This window comes from Takifugu rubripes, chromosome 17 (genome assembly GCF_901000725.2).
Source record: "Takifugu rubripes chromosome 17, fTakRub1.2, whole genome shotgun sequence".
NCBI lineage: Eukaryota > Metazoa > Chordata > Actinopteri > Tetraodontiformes > Tetraodontidae > Takifugu > Takifugu rubripes.
In genome coordinates this window covers 4,175,112-4,189,513 of record NC_042301.1, presented here as the reverse complement: position 1 = coordinate 4,189,513, position 14,402 = coordinate 4,175,112, and the positions used below count along the sequence as shown (strand labels likewise).

The following is a 14,402-nucleotide window of genomic DNA, read 5'->3' as shown; positions in this document are numbered from 1 at the left end:
TAACTATAGCATAAAGAACATCCGAGCAAGTTTACCAAACAATCAAGTCTAACTCCATAGACGAAGCACCGCTTCTTCTTCTGCGTCGCTAAAGGAACTCGTTCCTCAGGTACACATGCCTAGAGCGCCTTCCTGTGGTTGTCAGTGTGAAAATAACGAACATGTGAAATTCTGTAATAATGTATTTATATAAGTCGCTCCGGAGTACAAGTCGCACCCCCTGACAAACTATGAAAACAAGTGCGAAAAAAAATCCTAAAAGAGCCGAATGTATTAATATCTTTAGTATCTTCGCTCATGTCTGTGTAGATTCTCAACCATCCAGGTCATTGTATCCAAGGTAGTTTTCTCTGTCAACCCAGTCCAGTTGACAAAGAAAACTACCTTGGATATCTTCGCTCATATTTTTCAGGCTAGTTTCTTTTCTGATATTCGCACCACCAGTATAACTGTGTCATTACCTTAACAACAACAACCCAACACCGGTTTGGACTCACTCTGGACCTTCCACTCAGAGGAACTCACCCCTGCAGCTCCTTCACGGACATGGAGATCTTGAGGTTGTGACCCAAAACGTGGAGAGCAGTGAGGATGTCTGCCCACTGGACCATCTCTCCCAGAGGACCCCCCTTCAGCACTTTGGGGCTGAAGACATCTCCAGACTCCTCCGTCAGGAAGCCCACGTGGATCAGGATCTGAAGAACAAGGACACATTTGGAATATCAACACTGGAAACCCAAACAAGGAAATATGCTTAAGATAAAAACCACTTCCAACAGGTGTACAAACGCAAAGTTTCCCGTTATATCGACGCGCATTCGTTAAAACTTTCTGATGACAGAGCTTCAAAGCACATTCAACGGAATCTGGTTTGCATTATTTTATTGACGTTTGCAAACGCTGCGTAGTTAAGCTCTTTGGAAGCTGAGCTCCCACAGTCTTAATGAGTTCGAGGATTAGAATGATTAGAATTTCTGATGCTTTCGTATGAAAATTAGGCAAACTGAAAAGTAATTCTTCGCCTTCAAAGAATTATCGCTTCATGCAGCAATGAAATGGTGTGTGTGCGCGTGTGTGTAGCCACCGCATGGGTGTGCAGCACATCGCTTTCAGATCAACAATAAAAATTAAATTGAGGAAATAAAAAAATAAAGTCCCTTTTCTTTGCTATCACGTATTCAGTGGAATGAGTTCAGGTGCTGCTCGATCAGCCCCTCGTTACCCTAGCCTCCTCATCAAGGCAGTTTGGCAAGAGCAACATGTTTGCTTTCAGAGTGGATTAACCACGGCCGTGTCTAAGTGCTGCTCTGCCGAGCGGTCAGCGCCACAGCATGAACGCCATCATGCTACACACAGCTCCAGGCCAGATGGAGAGTGGGAGAAACTTTGTTGCTGCTATTCCTCTGCGCGCGCTATATTTAAAGGCACGTACACTCTGTCCTAATTCTGTAATTAACAGGATCAACCAGCAGAGATGTATCCGCTCCTAGTGGCTACCCCCCCCCCCCCCCCAAGTCGTGTTGATTAATGGTTTTCTTGGTGCTCTTTGAACAGACCATCAAACATTAACGGTCAGAACTTCCCGCTGCAGGTTGTGCCGTGTCTGAACAGATGACAACACAACCCTCCACTGGTTCTAAATGGACCACAAATGCCCGCAATGGGCCGCGGCTCTACCAACACAGCATCTGGGCACGGGCGGGAGATGTTTCCTTCTTTTTGGGATGTCGGCATCACAGCAGGAGCTGAACATTCCAATTCACTGCCAAAGACTTGAATCCTTTGGCTGCACCATGAAATTCCAGTTAGTGTAACTGGTTAGTGTAGCTCCGTGACTTAATACAAGCAATGGGAACCTGCTTCAGCGGTACAATAATCAAACGGACGTGCAGGCGCCTCCAGTTCCAGGTTCCCCTCCTTTTCCTCATTTACACGAACGTGGGGGCTGAGGCGGGTTGGATCCAGTTTCAGAGACCAAAAAAGCTGTTTTGATGTAAGCAGGCAGCTGGAACGTGATAGAAAACAGTTTGAAATGGTCCAGCGAGACCAAGAGCCGGCACCGTTCCTGCTGTTTCAGTGGGTCATTATTCAGATGCAGCTCTGTGATCACGCACGGGCGACTTCTCACCATATATGTTTAATAACATCATTCGGAGCTGCACTCAGAGCCAATTTAGTAAGCGCGCTCTATGCATAATGTCCGCTTGGTAAGAAAAGATAAGCGAGATTTAATTATACTCTGGGAGGCAGATGGCGAGACTAAAAATCTTGGCGCCAACATTATCCATTTGCTTGGCTTTGGTGGGTGTGGACCTCGCGAGCGTGTATCATAGAAACTGGCAGCTGTGTAGATAAAGAGACGGAGGAATGGAGTTTCACACACTGGCAAATAAGGGGAAAAAAGGGCAAAATATCACCCGGTGCAGCCGAGCTGAATAACTGTGAGTGGGTTCCATTAAACTGGCATCCACACAGACACAAATTAATGAGGAGAAAGGTTAGGATGCTCTCCAAAAGCACATAAGGTAGCAGCTCTGATCTACAGTGCTGAGAAGATGATTTCTCTCTCCGAACAGTGACTGAATCAGAGCAAAGTTCAGTGCTGCACATGGAGATTAAGGTGGGGAATTAACCTTTTGCGTGACAAAACGGGAATCGATAGCCAAACGGAAGAAAATGGAAGAACCTGGTTGAGCGGCCGTGTGAAGCAGAGAGCCGAACAAGCGGAACTCTAAAGCTGAAACGCTTTTTTCCGAATAAACCACCCGCGGTCTTGCGCTCAGTGGACTCGTGCGAACTCTGCGTGCGTTCGTTGCGGATGCTCCTTTGCTTGTCGCGAGCTGGAGGGATCCTCAAAGGCATCTGGCGCGACTCTCTGTTAACATCTCACGGGGGGGGGGGGGGGGAATCGAGCGCAACGCTCCGCCAAACCCGAAGAGACAGACGGAGTCACGCTAACAACGCGCCCGCTTTCGAAGCTCCCGGTCGCCCTCGCGGCGGCCCGCCTGCCGGCGCCTGCCAGCGTCCCGATTCTGAACGGGAGCTTTCTTGGCCGTTATCGGGCGGAGATAAGCTGTAAAAACAAACAACAAAAAGCAATTGTCTTCAACTGGCTGACACTTTGTGCAACTTGAAATGTTTGGATGCTGCCGGCATATGGGAGACGCCCGTGTCCAAGCCAGGGCGCCGCTTTACTCACTCAGAACTAACAGGGTAACAACGGTGAATGCAAACGCCCGATTCAGCATCTGCCAGTGTCACGCGTATGTGTTTACTGAAGCACCAGGGCCCCTGTGAAGGTCACAGCTGTCTGATGCTAGGCCACAGGTGGCTACACAGACGGCTGCTGCCAACCATGACGACTCTGCCCTTACTTTCACCTTCCCCATCATCCTGCTTTTATGCCTCCGCGGAATATTCCCCTCCTTAATTCCCCCTCGAGTCTCCTCATTGACATATTCCCGTACGCATTTAATCTTCTTCATCACGCGCGCTCGCTCGCACGCGCCCACGCCGCCTCACTTTGTCTCCCGTGTCGTTATTCAACAGCGTTGTGTGAACTTCGTCAGTCAGAGGTCAATTAACTCTCAGGAGCAGCAGTCGGAGCCAAGCATCTGCTGACAAAGGCGCGGGAGGACGTGCACACGCGCGTGCGCTAAAGTCACACAAGCTTGTCAAAGTGAAAGGGAAGTTTTGACTGCAGCCATTGCAGATGCTCCACTAAGGATGTTTTCTTTTTTCTTTTCCACACCTCCGGGAGTGACTCCTGCTGCCGTCGCACCTCCCTGGAATTTCACAATCATTTCTCGTCTTCTTCTACTGCTTCTTTTAGGCAATGAGTGAATTTTGCCTTCAAGTATTGGCAGCTTTGATTTAAAAAGGAGGGGGGCTTCGAAAGAAACACGGAGCGCCTTTTTTTCTCAGGAAAAGGGGGCGGAAAAGCGAGTGAGTGTAAAAGATCTCGGCGGTATCCAAGGCAGGCTCCCCCTCTCTTGCTCAGCCTCTCTCCATCCACCCTTCCCTCCACGTACTTGCCCCTGCTCTGGTGTATTTTCTGAGGAGACATCCGTTTTCCCTGCACAATCCAAGTGGGAGCTTGGTAGGGAAATGGAGGAGAATCAAAAGAACCAGAGCGGGATGCTGAAAAGAAACAAACGGGCCGACAAATTTGGAGATTTCCGCTTTGATTCACTCATTTTAGGTTGTTTATTTGGCTCTTCGAGCGACCGAAACGCACACTTACATGCGCGCACGCATCTTTCCCAAACACGGGGACATCTGCTGACTGCAGCAGCAGCACATTTCAGGGGATATTGGTTCTTCAAGCAGCTCTGGAGCTGTGATAGAGGTTAAAAAAAGGTACCCTCGGCGCACAAAAACAAAGGACAACATCAATCTCTGTGACAGGACGATTTCCACCCTGTTAAATTATTTTAGAGGGAGATGAGGGCTGAGAGAAGCCTTTCGTGGCGGAGAATGTGTGCTCAATCTGCCTTTTCACATTAACGCATTCATTTATCACCATTTTCTCAGCTATAAAGGATCATCCATTCAAAACAGATAACTGATGTGAGAAATAAGCGCCCCCGGCAGACAGAACCGAAGGGTTCCATGCAGCAGAGTTTCTCAGAATTTCACAAGTTTGATTAAAAATTGCTGCCAACACATTTGGAAAAGTTCGATTTTTGAAATCAGACCATCATATATCTGGAACCCCTTCTCATGAAACAGCCACTGCTGCCTCAGTAGTTCCTCATATCCTATGGCTGCACCTCCATTATTTCTTTAATAATCCATATTCCACTGTACCTTTTGCTCATCCGTCCCCTTTTTATCCACCTCTTCTCATCTCGTTCTTCTCCCTCTGGCACTCACACATGCTTGGCATCTCTTCATCATCAGTATTTCTTACCTCCTTTCATGCTCTTCTACCTCATCCATCCTTTATCTCTATCCTGCTATTCACCCACACTAAGCCTACTAAGCCTGACGACAAACACCCCCATCCTACACCATCCAAATGTAGATTCAGGAGTTTGAAGTAAATTATAGGTTGGACTGTTTGGACTGTTGGGTGAGGGACATTAAAAAAATGAAATATATTAAACCAACATCGAGCAGTGCAGGACACTGTGGTGAATGAATTGGAAAATGGTCTTTTATTCAGAAAACAGGAGGATTTTGACTTGAAATCCTTTGTGAACATTATATGGCCATCCCTTTAAACTGAGGTTCTACAGGGTCCCTGCGATGTAATGCTTTTTATCAGTAAGTCATAGAAGCGTGACTACAGTGTCTTACCCTCAGAAACCCTGGTCTTACCTTCTTCTGGTCCCTCCACCGTTCCTCCAGTTTAGCATCCAGGCGGTTAGCGGCTGTCGTCCACTGTGGAGCGAGGCGACGGATTCGACGCTTCATGAAACTAAGCGACTCTTTTCCTGCTCCAACTTGGTCCAAAAGTACCGAGAGGTCCGTGCGGAAGGCGGCCTGGCAAGGACAGCAAAAAAAAAAAAGAGTATGGACAGAAGTGGGCGGGATTGCATAGAAAAAGTTACATTTTGATAGGAAAAATCAAGACGTTTTAAAGGTGTTTTAGCAAATTCTGTAGTGGAACATTTTTCATCTGCAGGGAAATATTCACAACAGCCCACACTCCTCCTACTCTGACAAAAATCAATGTTTCCCCCTCAAAAACAACCTGGACTAAACCCAGTTTACACTGCAGACTGGGGGACTCTTTCTGATTCGCTGCTGGACATTTTACTGTTGGCACAGGTAAAAGAATGCATATATAAAAATATGGTGACTGCCCTGACCTGTCTCTTCGGGGCTTTGGGTTGGTGCGTATGCTGAGTTGGGGGGCTGCTGTGATTCCTCCAGGCCAGCGGGGGGCAGAACCACTCCACTTCACTTAAGTAGATGAGGAAGGAGCAGTCCGAACCGTCAACACCGTAGAAGGCATAGCAAGGGTCGGAGGTCCAGCGTGCACGCATCCACTGAATGATCAACAGAGAAGCCAAACGTTTGAACACTGTAACTAAATCAGAATCTTTTTAATAACAGTGTTTTTTTAAACATCAGAGTCACAGATAATGAGTAACATCCATTGAGGTTAGTTGTAATATGATCTTTTAAGCAGAAAGTCCACTTCTCTGCAGAATATTCTGAGATTATATTTAAAATTGTTATAAAAAACTAAAATAATTATTTATTTATTTTAAAAAAGAGAGCCAATTGTTTTACTTACGTCCACTTTTCCGGGACATTCTGGATACCGTGGGTCTCTCGGTACTTCACACTGGTTTGATGTCCCGTCTCTCAATGCTGATAAAACAGGGAAAATGTGTTTAAGTAACTCTTGTTACTATTTTACAATATCAAATTGCACAAACAGGTTTTTTTTTTTTTTTTTTTTTTAAAGTAAAACAGGATGTTTTGATAGAAATAATTACCCTCTAAAAAAAAATCCTACATTAACCATTGTCATAAAATGTTAGCAGCAAACAATAAAGGTTAAATTCTCTTTAAAATGTAGATTTCATCTGTTTAATGACATCATTTCTAGGCTTTGGGAGCATACTCTAACATAGCAACGCCCGTTTTTCATATTATAGCTGCAGCGTGGACGAGCTGACGATGCCTCAGCTCAAATTGCGAAGTAAAGAACGGCTTAAAATGCATATATTTGTGTTTACTAATGACTAATGTGTGTTTTTCTCTGCACCCCACGGCTCCTCATCCGTGTCAGTGTACTGCAGTGCCCATTATTCATAGAACAGCCTTCTGCTTCACCGACAACCTGCTCGCTTTGACAGCACTCACTACATTAAGTGCTCCACTGACTCAACAGGATTGAGGGAAAGGCTTTGGACCAGCACATTTGCCTTTTCTCCTTTGCTCTTGGTTGTGTCTGTTTCCATTTCCCTAATGAAAAAAGAGACAATTCTCCACATCAGTCTTCGCCTGGGCTTTTTCTCCACTGACAGCAAACACTCAGCCTCAGGAGACATCTAGCTTAGCATTGCGAGGGCAACGGCGGCGCCCATAGCAATAATTAAAATATGGTTAACTAGAATAGAAACTTGGCCTGTATCCCTATAAGACCTTTACCTTAGTGCATGAGGGGACGTCTAAGCATGTTTTTGCTGTTCCCTCTCACGTGCGTATGGCCATGAGATTAATAAACTGCCGCTGAGCTGTAGGGTAATAAAGTCTGATGCCGGTGTTTCAATTTATCTGTCATCAGACAAAGCAGCAGTGTTTTCATTTTGGCATGAGCAAGTGTCCCTGCAGATACGGAGAGGAAAAACAAAAGGAGATCCTCATTTATTCTCTTGTAGACTTGGGCAATTACTGTGTGTGTGTGTGTGTGTGTGTGTGTGTGTGTGTGTGTGTGTGTGTGTGTCTGTGAGTGTGTGTGTACCTGCAGTATTGCCACCAGCATTGTTTAGGTTTTGATTAAAAATGCACAAGATGCAGAGAACAGGAAAGAGGGCTGAATAAAGCAATGATGAGGTATTCAGAGGAGGCCACAGCGCTGCACATGCACACTTAATTGCGCTCATTCATGTTCTTGCTGCTAGGAAATCGCTACCGTTACGGCTCCAGATGTAAAGCTAACAATGTAGCCCAAGACGCTCAGATTGTAATGATCCCATTTTTGGAGTTGTCTTTTTTTTATTATTTAATGTTAAATCTATTGCATCAGGCAATGTTCTATTAAGTCTTTGCTTTGGAAAAAGTAAATAAATAAAAAAATAATTCTTATACTTTACCAAGATTCTCCCCTCCCTTCAACACTTAAAGTTTGGCCCCAAAACAAATGGTGAAAACCCAAAATAACCTTAAAAAATCAGCGATATACAGCGAAACACACTTATGAGGTGGTGTTTGCCGCTGTACCTCTCCCTTGCACCGCGCTGTTCTGCAGAATCTGCTCCACTCTGATGGCCATGTTGGACACATTCTGGGCGATAGCTTGGATCCTCTCCACCAGGCCGGCTGGCTGAAACCTGTGCACACAACACGCCCAGAAACACGAATGAAGTGGAAATAAAGCCAAAGCAGAGGATGAGGTGCTAACACAATGCTGTCACAGATTGGAGCTTCCCGTGTTTGTCTTTGAATCCATGCCGGTCCCAAATAAAAAAATATGTCCTGCCTGACAAAGCACAGGTCAAACATTATTAAGTCCTTTATTCTGAAACCCTTTGCTGCCTATTGAATGTCTTTCTAGTGCCGATGGCAAATGCACATGGTGATTTGTGATTTTACGGCTGCTAATGTGAGCTGGGAAGCGCGTTAACTCAATTCATTGCACAGGTCACGATCTTGCACTGTTTAGTCCATTAAAATCCATTAATTCTGTTTTAACACACAATCCGTGCAGCAATTAGACAGTTCTGTAATGATGTCCAGAATCAAACCACTTCACAGTGTAGGCTAATTTTACAGGGTGGGTGTGTGTCTCTACTGCAGGAGTCTCCATCAATGGGCCATTAACAGGAACCCAGTAAAGGTTCCTGCTCCAGGCAGACAGAAAGCGCGCCTCAACTCCCCCCATGATTAGCTCCTTCCTCACGTGTTATCGTACGACGAGCATCCGGTGATCGAAACTTGTGATGTCACCGTGGAGACACGACCATCGAGAGGGCCAAGTGAGAGGAATGGCTCCCGTAAAGTTCCTGCCTCCCCAAGGATTTACCGGGAACTCCCTCAGTGGAAAACGAGCCTATAATGAGCCCTGAAAAACTAAATTATGAATGAGATAATGGGCCACTACCACTAATGTTCCAACAAACAGGCGACAAAACGTCTCCGACAGAGGAACAAATTACTGCAGCCTGTTTGCGTCATGCAATCCTTCGAAGTTTGCTTATTATTCCCATCTTTAGTCTGCACCGATTCTCCAGCAGATCTCTCTGTTCTTCGGATATTCTCTTCCTTTCCCTCTGATCTGGCTCTCTTTGCTCTCTGTTTTGCATCTCAACAGTTGCGGAAGTGTGACATGTAAATTGTTAGACACTTGGTTGGAGCGTGAAATGGAATGAAACCTGTGTTGTTAATGCAACCACTTCCCAGGGGTGAGAGACTTTTAAAGTCGGGGGGAGGGGGATGTCGTGCTGAGCCCAGAAAGTTTGTATCACAAATGCTCATTAAGTCCATTTAAGTGACTTGATTTCACTTCGGCAGATGGTCGAAACTCCAGAGGCTTATATCTAGCATGGAACTCCTTGGAGGAGGAGGAGGAGTGGATGATGATGTCGATGGGAATTGGTCACTGTGCGCTTCAGATTTGCACAGCTTGGCTAAACATTAAAAATCAAATCTCAGCGCAGCTTGTAAAAGCACCATTTGTAACCATTACTAAGCCCAGTTTAGACCTGTGAGCTTTTATTTAAGGACAGATGCAGCTGTGTAGAATACCGAACATTAGACAGAGCTGCCAAAAAACGGGAATGTTTCAACGCTTTTAGCCGCAGGGTGGAATTAGGGAAGCCTTAGTGGGAGCACGAGGAGATCTGACATGTGCACTCAAAAGAGTCAGCTGTGGTGGTTTAGGCACCGAGTCAGGACGCCTGCTGAGAGTTGCCCTAAAGATGAAGCTGGAGAACCAGGACGCGCTGGAGGCATGATGCAATCATTACAGATCTACATAAACGTGCATCCTCTCTGGATCTCAGGTGGCCAATAAAGGTTGGATTACTTTATTATCGCTTGTAATTAACACAAGTTATTTGCCTGAAGCAAATAAATATTTTCTAAAAGGCTGCCATTAACCAAATATTGAAATTAAAGTTTTTACATGGCACAAATCTGCAGGCAAAACCTGTGTAGTTTAGTGAGAATTCCACTTCTACACACAGCCCTGCGAAGCATTTTCATCCCTTCCTGCATGATTCAACTCTTGGCGTTGGCCCAGGTCTCGTACTGTAATCACATATGTAGCCTTGAATGTGCTTGAAATGGTAAATTAGGGGCATTTTTCCTCTGGGCCATTTCCCCAGGGAAGGGTGACATGAACATCAGAGGTGGCATCAATCAGCGACCACGAGGCGCTGGTAGTTTGGCCTCCAACATCAGCCCATTTTAAACCGCAGTGTCGGGAAAAAATAGGTCCTGCTTTTATGCTTCTATGTGTCTTATTTTCATCCTTTCCAGTGAACGCATGAGGCAGAAATAACACCTAAACAATAATATTGAAGGAAAATTTGAATGTTGATTATAGGTTGACTTGGTGGGAGAGCAAGAGGCTTTTGAGTGACAGCTACAGCATCAAAACATGACACAAACTATCATAATTAAGGATGATTCCAGCCGCACGGCACCGGTCCGTCCCGTTTTATACCTGAGTTATACCTGTGTCTCCTGTTACTGAGCGACAGTGGTCGCTGGCCTCCGCGTGACCTCACCAGATAAGCCCACCTTGAAGAGGCAGGAAGCTTTTCGCTGAAAGGCGTGCTTTGGAGAAACGGGATGAAACGCAGAGATGGGGGAGACGATCACACAATGACAGGAGGAAGATGAAGGAAATGAGGAGGAGGAGCGAGCGGGCCAAGGCAAACGCGGCAAAATCTGATAAAATGACGAGCCGCTCGTCGTCTGGAAGGCAACAAAACAGCTTGACTGAAACAATAAAATATTTAGATCGATCAAAGAATACAGGGATACGCATATTTGAGGGTCCACGGATTTGTTCTCCTTTTTTAAAATGGGATTCAGATAACTGGCAGAAGATAAATCACCGTGTTTTCCTCGTTTCTCGGCAACACCTAATCAGCTTAGCCCCCTAGAACATCCCATAACCATGTAAAACAGGCGCAGCATGTGGATTTTTATCTTAACGTCCTTTCATTTTGCATGTGTGTGTGTGTGAGTCCTGAAGTATTTTACCACTGTGATCTTAAATCAGCCCAATGATTTTTTTTTTTTAAACTCAGAAGAAATCAGGGCTGCAAAAGAGAATCTTGGGCCAAAAAACATCTCCAAATGCAGATCAGCGACTGCACGTGCACACACACTTTATCACACTTTACAGACGGATGTGCAAGAAAACGTGTTATTCTGCTTTTGTCATCTCGGAGTCGACTAATTAGGCGAAGGTGTGTTCTGAAACAAGGACTGAGAGTGCACCACTCTTTCTTCTCCTCCCTCTTTGTCGGCCACACCGTCCCCCCCCCCCCCTCTTGTTATTCTGGCTCCCCTTTCTGCTCTAACGAGTGGCTGCCCCACGGGCGAATTCTCAGTCTTGGTCCTCAGACATCAAGTCCCATTCGCTGATATGCAGGAGAGTGTCAGGAGCAATGAAGCTCAGAGGGAGACGAGACTCCTGCACAGTCAGTGTGCGCACGCCCGCGCTGCGTTTGTGGACTGTACTGTCTTTCAGGAAAAGTGAGCGTCAACACACGTTCATTCCCTGCTCTGTAAATACACATAGTAAGTAGGAAGTGTGTGTGTGTGTGTGTGTGTGTGTGTGGGAGGGAGAGATAGAGAGAGAAACCTTAATCCTGCAGGGTTTAAACTTGGACAGAGGTCTCTACCCTGGTCCGATGCCCAGATCGGGTTTAACAGCAGTTCCCTTAAATAAACCAGCGCCCCCGCCCCCTCCCTTAGCAACAACACACGCGTTATATTATCATTACAAATGTACCTGATTTAAATGCACTTCAAAGGTTCAAAGGTTATAGTGGTGTAAATGTTCACACTGACTAGAAAACGCTCCAGAATCTGTCATTTGTCCAGTGGCACATAATTACAGCAGGACAGTCACCAAACATCGATTTCAGCTACTATTTGACCTTAACCCCCCCCCCATCCATATCCAGCCACATTACCTCCTTCCTGCAAATATTGACAAATCTAATCGTCCCACATATACCTGTCTGTTCCTGAAGTTCTGTAAAACAGGGATGGCGACGCCGAAGGCATCGCTTCCCATCGCGGCCTGAGAGCAGAACATTTCCCCCACATTGAACAGCCCATTACTGGACATTGATTGCAGTTAACACCGACGTCAGGCCGCATTAATCGCTGCATCCTCCCGCTTCAGCGCTGCGGCACTGATCAGAACCTCCGCGCTTATCCGGGATCATTTAACAAGGTTTGAGGAAGTGAGAGGATTTGTGTCAGGGCGCATCACGTCAGCGCCCGTTTGGTCAGGGCGTTTGAAAATGACGGGGAATTAAAGCGACAACCTCGAGTAGAGAACACAAACTGGGGATTTTAGCGCTAAAGAGCGCCTGATAAAAGCCGCCGCAAGGTCACCCGGGACTTTCAGATAATAGACCGTTGCAGAAGCATCTCCAGGGGGTGGAAATAGGAAGAAAAAAAATAATGATGCAATGCCTGAAGAGACAACAGAAGTCAGGTCAGCAGCAGAGGGACATCAAGGTGTGGATGGAGGTTGAGGTCGCGGAGAGGGAAAAGTCAGCGTACCTGCTGATAGCGGAGCTGAGCTCGTCCAGGCGCCGGGCGTCGGTGGTGGTGTTGTCCAGTTTTGACAGGTTGTCTATCCTCTTCAGGATCACCTCCAGCATGTCACTGATCTTCTTCAGCACGCCACGTGACTCCACGCCTCCCAGCACTTGAAAAGGGGGGGGGGGGGGACAGGAGATGAAGAATGAGCTGACGAAGAGCGAAGCGCTTTACAAACTTGTAGGAAAAGCACGTGCATTAATCACGACGCTCGGGGGCCGTTTCTGGCCTGCTGCCGGGGATTTTGTCCCTTTTCGCTTCACTGCAACAGAACTCCAAAGCAGATTTCTCCGGGACAAATGTCCCGAGTACGAGCCGTGGACTTAATTAACTCGACTTGGGCTCCATTAAAGACAAATATATCAGCAAATATCACCAAACAACTACTTTTTTTCCCCCCCAATGCAAGTATCAAAAGCAATTTTTCTCTTTGCATGCCACATATCTCACATGTGATATATTATTCATAGCAAATGTCGAGTCGAGGCAGAGGCCACATTCGTATTGGTATCAGACGTCTCATTCCCAGGTTGGAGACAGGATTGGAGGTACTAATGCACCGGGCACACAAAATATACATCCATCTAAGAGAAAGGCCCTCATCTAAATCCTTTTGGCCACCAAAACGGAGCGTTATCTGCGTAGAGATATACACACACTGCAGCCAAGACGTTAGCATTAGAACGTGAGATGGTCAGAAAGTTGGGGGGGCAGGACATGGAATGGAACATGGTCTGGCTGGATAAAAGGTGTTCCAACCCTCACTAAGATAATCACGCCCACGTCTAGACGCAGACGGTCGGCACTGCTTTCAAGACTGAGGAAGTCGGAGGCACAGGAGAAGCGCTCTTATTTAATGGCCTTGCAGACCCAATTTACAGAATATGTTTCAAATGGCCGTTTTAAAAAGCCACTTATCATTACAGGGTCATTGTGAGCATGATAAAATAGGAGCACTTATCTTGGATGCTGTCAGACCAGCCGTTTCTGTCCTGTCCCGAGCTTCTGTCTTTGCATAATTTGAAGCCAGTGACAATTCTAATGTTCTTGTTCCCAAATCTGACTCCTCAGCAATAGAATCATTCATCCATTCATTCAACCATTCATTTGTTTGGTTATAGAGGAGAGGTTTGTGAAAGAGGATGATTCGATTTTAGCCGCTAATTCATAATAATGTGTCACGCCTGTGGGTTAAGTTGGCCCTTTTTTGTCCTGTCTCCGTGTTGGTTTTATTTTGAAACTAACTCTCCTCTCGTTTCAGGTCACATGCTCTTCCTCATGTGTCACCAGTCCGATTGTCTTCCCTGATTCCTGATGGTTTCCAGCTGTTCCCCATTACCCCCCCACCATGTGCTTATAGTCTGTGTCTCCCTTTTTGCCCCTTTTCTAGATTTCTTTTAGTTCAGTCGTTTTTTTGTTTCATCCCTCCTTGGAGGCGTCTTGAGTTTCAATAAAGACTGTAACTTCCTGAAACTCTGCGCTCGAGTCCTCCGAGTGAGTTTTGTCATAATGAGAATATCATCTGTGTGTCTGTGTGTGTGACATTTTAGCTTTTAATCATGCAACACTGAGCTACACGCTATGTTTTGTGGCCCGCTTCAATCAGCACAATCCACCACATCACAACAGGAGCGTCGCTGGGCGGCTGAAACGGCGCCGTCACACCGGGTTTTTCAAACCGTGTCATTGCTTTGGGGCTCCCCGAGACAGCGACGAGCCGCCGCTGACCCGACTGCACCTCATTTTAAGGCCAACACACCCAGAGGCCCTTAGCCGTGCAAAGTAAATCCACTAATTAAAATACCGTGGCAGGATGTGTATCTCCGGAGATCAGAAAAAAGCTGTTCTAAGGCCCCTGCCTGCTCATAAACAGGCTCTTTACTGTCGCACTGCGTAGCGGTTGCTTTTGTACTTCTGGAGATGAATGC

The 14,402-nt window shown here is 46.2% G+C and overlaps 1 pseudogene; it reads right to left on the bottom strand.

Moving 5' to 3' along the window:
• LOC101073759 (alpha-1,6-mannosylglycoprotein 6-beta-N-acetylglucosaminyltransferase B-like) overlaps nucleotides 1-14,402 on the bottom strand; it is a 47,097-nt pseudogene that overhangs the window by 17,477 nt on the left and 15,218 nt on the right.